Raw genomic sequence first — 6,000 nt, forward strand, 5'->3', positions numbered from 1 at the left:
TTAAAAAAGTTTGAAATATCCAATAAATGTCGTTCCACTTCATGATTGTGTCCCACTTGTTGTTGATTCTTCACAAAAAAACAGTTTTATATCTTTATGTTTGAAGCCTGAAATGTGGCAAAAGGTCGCAAAGTTCAAGGGGGCCGAATACTTTCGCAAGGCACTGTATTATCTCTCCATTCCCTCTCTGCCTTTCTCTCTCTCTCTCTCTCTCTCTCTCTCTCTCTCTCTCTGATGCAATAGCTTAACAGAACATGGCATATAGGGCTCATAAAATGAATGACATGCTTTACAGTAACAAGCCTCTCCCAGACACTGTCTGTGTACCCCTCACAAATCATGTTTCCCTCCTCTTCTTTCACACTTTCACTGCAGTTGTACAAGCAAGAGCAAAGAGGTCGCTAAACACATGTGGCCGGTGGGGTTAGTGTGCGTTTGTGGTGTGTGTGTGTGTGTGTTTACAGAGCTGATGGTAACATCTCCAGCTGTGGTGTGAACGACACTACAGAGGGTATACAGACAAATGATATGTAGCACCATTACAACAGCTGTGACAACAACTGTAGTAAGCTCTTCTTATGAGGCATTTCAACTTCTGGAAAGTTGTAGGAAAGGCTCACATGAGTGACAACGTGTAAGGCCTAATTCAACCCCCTACTGATACAGCCATGGGAGAGCAGAGTCTGGTGAACCATCCCGTTCCTATTTAACCATAACAAAGTGTTTTATTGTAATATCCTGTATTGCCTGGTTCATTTCCTGATTAATACAGTCCTTTGTTTCAGGGTTATCACGTTGGAATGACAGGGATGGGATTTCCCTGAGGCCGCTGGGAAACCAAATGCATCGCCAAGGTAACCAGATAGCATCAGTCTGTGACCCTGCCAGAGATGTCAATCATGCTGGTTCAGAACATCCTGTACAGACTGTTACAGAGCAGCGCCTTATCTTTGCTACCTCTATAGGTTTACTGTACAATGGTGTGTGAGGCGGCACACATTTGGAGGAAAAATTGTCTGACGTAATTTGAACACATTAAATACAAGTTTACGATCAGTGTTGTGTTCAGTTGCATAACCATGCGAAAAAGATGGTTATGTATAAATATTTAATGTATAAATAGTAAATGTACTATAGTCTTCCAATATTCAACTGGAGGACAGTGTCCATGTCCAAGACTTCCGCAGGCACAGGATTATTCAACACACTATAGTACTGGAAGAAACATGAAACCTGCAGTAAAAAGGATCATGTTGGTAAGTCCTTTCTTAAATGAGTTGTAACCATAGAGAATGATGGAGGCCTCTAGTGGCCAAAAGGCCATTTTAGCATGCGCATGATAGCTTCCAACATGCTTCCACTATTTTAAAGTAGTCAAAGTAGTAAACTGGGTGGGAATTGCTATGTGTTGTAGCCTCAATGGTGCTGCCCATGCTGACACATTCTATAATGGCACAGATAAAGATGAGTCCTCTATCTATTTCTATGGTTGTAACGCAGCCCCACAGGAGGGATGAACTGAGCAACAGGAGGGTTTGAGTGACAGGGACAATGGCCAATAAAATATGGTGTCCCACTGTGACAGGCCTAATTAAAAGCGTCATCATAGCATCTGTTTCTGCCAGATGGTTTTACAAGCACTGTTATATGCTGTCAGGTCGCGCACTTCGAGTGGTGATATTCAAGGTCATGTTTGCCCCCCAAAAAACATTAACCCATATTGTCCTTTGTAGTCTGAAGTATTTGTCGCTGAGCAGAGACAAGTGGAATTTGAATTAAGCTACTAGCACAAAACATTTCTAAAACCACAGATAAACACTCCACTGGCCAGCTTGGGGAACTGGTCGCGAGAGAGCAAAATAGGCTACAATGTAACAAGAAACGGTTACAAATACTGCACACGTGTAATCGGCACCTGCAACAAAGTTGCAAACCGTTGTTTGTTATGCATCAAAGGAGGGCATGTCACAGTTGTCATGAAAACAAACCAAGTAGTAGCCTACTTTCATTCATTTATCTCATATTAAAAACATCCTAAATTAACACTGAAAGCCTTATCTGTAGCGTAAAGTGAATTAAATGTAACGTTAAGGTGAATGGAAATGACCAATTAGTTTGATGTTCGGTCACAGACAACTGTAGTGACATTTAACTGGTCACTTAGAGAACTTTTGAAATGTTTAACACTTAAGTTGTTCTATGGTCGATGGCCCGTATGATAAGTAATGTCCTTGAATGAAACATTGAACATTATACCAAATGTTTTCACAATTACAAAAAGACGAGATGAATACCAATAGGCCTATAGAGAGAGCACATTATACTGGAGCGGTTTTATCTTGGTAACAAGCCTACATTACGACAGCTATGGTCGACACAGAGCAAATTCCCTTTATTCTGAGCTGTTTAGGAGCCACCAGCGAATAAATGCACCAGTTAAAAACTCACCACAATTGATGAACTGCGTTCTGAAAACGGTTAACTGTCCACCTGGTAGTCTACTTTAAATCCCACGCGACCAAAATAGACCGAGATGTTTCCCGTTAGACACCCCGCTATGTATGACGCGACTGAGCCAGTTTCACCGCGGAGAAGGAGATGCAGTCAGTCAATATGGCCGTCGGACTTTTACGGTGCGGAGCGAGGCGTGGTTCATTGATGGAACACGCTCACTTAAAACTGGGTTGAGAGAGGAACATACACAAGCACAACGTAAATGTAATAAGAGTCAACTTCAAAATGTCCTGCCTTAACCTACAATAACCTGAAGGTAGCCCATAGAAAGATGGACTAGAGACATTTAAAATGTTTCTGAACAACTAATGCTTTAATATAAGTTGTGTTGAGATCAGTTTCAACGCAGTGTTTCTATGAATCACATTTTTCAAGGGGCAAAATGTCGGAAATGTATCTTTTAATTTAGGGTTTTCCGCGGATAACATATGAGTGACTGCCAAGATATTCTTGTGAGGATGAGACTTTGGAAACATAAGACCTATCAATTTAGACACTGAAGTATTGTTGTTTTTCATGAATACATTAATGTATTACCAAGGAGGGTGTCAGGAAATGTGACTCACAGATTATGAACATGCTTCAACATAAAGCACATACTAATAATGAGAAAATATGACTGCAACCAGACTTCTCTATGTATCTAGGCCAAGACACCTGTCCTCATACCCTTCTGAGAACACAATAAGCCTACATTTAATGTGCACATTTCAAACCTGTCCTGGTTTACACACACTCTTCTCCCAATCGCACAGTCTCAATTCAATTCAAAGGGGCTTTGTTGGCATGGGAAACATGTTTACATTGCCAAAGCAAGTGAAATAAACAATAAACAAAGTGAAGACAAAAAAAAAACATCAACAAAAAAAACTTTCAATGAAATGTACAGTAAACATTGCATTCAAACGTTTCAAAAGGATGAAGAAGTTTCAAAGGTTATATTGGCAGCTATGTACAGTGTTTTTAACAATGTGCAAATAGTTCTAGTACTAATAAATCTTTGTTTTATTTACAATTTTGTGCTCCACTGGTTGTCCTGTTTTCATGGCAATGGGTCACAAATCTTGCTGCTGTGATTGCACATTGCGGCATTTCGCCTAACAGATATACTGTAGGAGTTTATCAATGTTTCATTTGTTTTCAAATCCTATGTGGGTCTGTGTGATCTGTGGGAAATACAGTGCATTCGGAAAGAATTCAGACCCCATCAGTTTTTCCACTGTTTTTTTGTTCTGTTACAGCCTTATTCTAAAATAGATCAAATATTTTTTTCCTTCATCAATCTATACACAATACCCCAATAACAATGTGAAAACAGATTTTTTTGAAATGTTTCATCCCATCACGAATAATTTCATTCCATCACAAATAATTTCATATTCAAACATTTAAATTGAACAACAATTCCATGTGAATCCAGGATATAAAGTGTTTTCCAATGTCCTTTGCTATGAGACACGAAATTGAGCTCAGATGCATCCTGTTTCCATTGATTATCCTTTAGATGTTTCTACAACTTGATTGGAGTCCAACTGTGGTAAATTCAATTGAATGGACATGATTTGGAAAGGCACAAAACTGTCTATATAAGGTCCCACAGTTGACAGTGCATGTCAGAGCAAAAACCAAGTCATAAGGTTGAAGCAATTATGCGTAGAGCTCCGAGACAGGATTGGGTCGAGCCACAGATCTGGGGAAGGGTACCAAATAATGTCTGCAGCATCGAAGGTCCCCAGGAACACAGTGGCCTCCATCATTCTTAAATTGAAGAAGTTTGGAACCACCAAGACTCTTCCTAGAGCTGGCTGCCCGGCCAAACCGAGCAATTGAGGGAGAAGGTCCTTGGTCAGGGAGGTGACCAAGAATCCGATGGTCACTCTGACAGAGCTCCAGAGTTACTCTGTGGCGATGGGCGAACCTTCCAGAAGGACAAGAAACAAGATTTTCTGGTCTGATGAAACCAAGATTTAACTCTTTGGCCTGAATGCCAAGCATCACGTCTGGAGGAAACCAGGCACTGCTCATCACCTGGCCAATACCATCCCTATGGTGAAGCATGGTGATGGCAGCATCATGCCGCGGGGATGTTTTTCAGCATCAGGAACTGGGAGACTGGTCAGGATTGAGGGAAAGATGAACGGAGAAAAGTATAGAGAGATCCTTGATGAAAACCTGCTCCAGACCGCTCAGGACCTCAGACTGGGTTGAAGGTTCACCTTCCAACAGGACAATGACCCTAAGCACACAGTCAAGACAACGCAGAAATGGCTTTGGGACAAGTCTTTGAATGGCATTGAGTAACCCAGCAAGAGCCAGGACTTGAACCTGATCGAACATTTCTGGAGACACCTGAAAATAGACAAAAACAGGTGTGCCAAGCTTGTAGCGTCATACTCATTCTCCGTTCATCTTTCCCTCAGTCCTATATAAACGTTACAGAAATTAAGCACAGAGCAGGATGGATGAAGCTAAGAGGGGTTACTTTGCTGAGAAAATAATTGAAAACAAAAATGACCCTAAAAAGCTTTGGAAATCATTTAAGGAACTAGGCTGTAGTAGCACTACCAAAAACAAACTAAACAGTGTTGGACTGAACATCAAAGTGGAGATGGTATATGAAAAAGCAGAGGTTTCCAATGAATTCAACCCTTTTTTTACTTCTGTTGCCAGCAAGCTGGTTAGCAAGCTGCCCACCAGTTCTGGTTTGTATGGAAGCAACCAAGTCAATAATTATTATGTAGAGTTAGGGGTTCAGGCAAACTCTTTTTCTTTTGCAAAGATAGTAACAGCCAAAATAGTCAGTATGCTGGCAGAGCTTAAGTGCTCCAAAGCCAGAGGCCTGGATAATATTCCTGCAAGGTTTCTAATAGATTCTGCTGAGCAAATTGGCCCTTGTATTAAGCATATTGTTAATCTCTCTCTTGAACAAGGCACCTTTCCCAGGAACATGAAACAAGCTAAAGTTATACCTCTGTATAAGAAGGGGCCAAAGTCTGACCCTGGGACTTGTAGGCCTGTATCTCTCCTCTGTGTAACATCAAAGATCCTGGAGAGAATTGTACATGAGCAAATGTATGAATATGTTAACAAACAGGGTCTAATGTAGGATTTTCAGTCGGGTTTTAGAAAAAGATACTCCACTGATTCATGTCTACTTTACTTGACTGACTTCATCACAAAAGAAATTGATGAGGGAAATCTGTGTGGAATGGTACTGCTTGACCTACAGAAGGCCTTTGATATAGTTAACCACTGTCTCCTAATCTCCAAACTGGAGGCACTGGGGTTAAGCAGTATCCCTCTAGGCTGGGTAAAGTCCTATTTATCAGGAAGGGAGCAAGTAGTAGAGGTTAATGGTTCACTATCTCAGGCAAAACCAATGAGTTGAGGCGTTCCGCAGGGGAGTGTGCTTGGGCCTCTGCTGTTTTTATTGTATATTAAGAATATAAAAGATGCTTGTTCTTGCCGTCTTTTTCTTTATGCGGA

General features: G+C 41.0%; 1 protein-coding gene across 1 annotated transcript in view; it reads right to left on the reverse strand.

Annotated features, from left to right (window-relative positions):
• The window catches only part of LOC110501655 (radixin), a 37,943-nt gene extending 35,220 nt beyond the window's left edge, over positions 1 to 2,723 (reverse strand). Inside the window, exon 1 of the mRNA XM_021579359.3 lies at positions 2,449 to 2,723. The gene's annotated coding sequence lies outside the window, so the exon portion shown is untranslated. The remainder of the gene's footprint in view (positions 1 to 2,448) is intronic.
• Between the last annotated feature and the right edge of the window lie 3,277 nt (positions 2,724 to 6,000).

Source organism: Oncorhynchus mykiss, chromosome 22, assembly GCF_057628025.1.
Source record: "Oncorhynchus mykiss isolate SJ-2025 chromosome 22, ASM5762802v1, whole genome shotgun sequence".
In the NCBI taxonomy this organism is placed as follows: domain Eukaryota; kingdom Metazoa; phylum Chordata; class Actinopteri; order Salmoniformes; family Salmonidae; genus Oncorhynchus; species Oncorhynchus mykiss.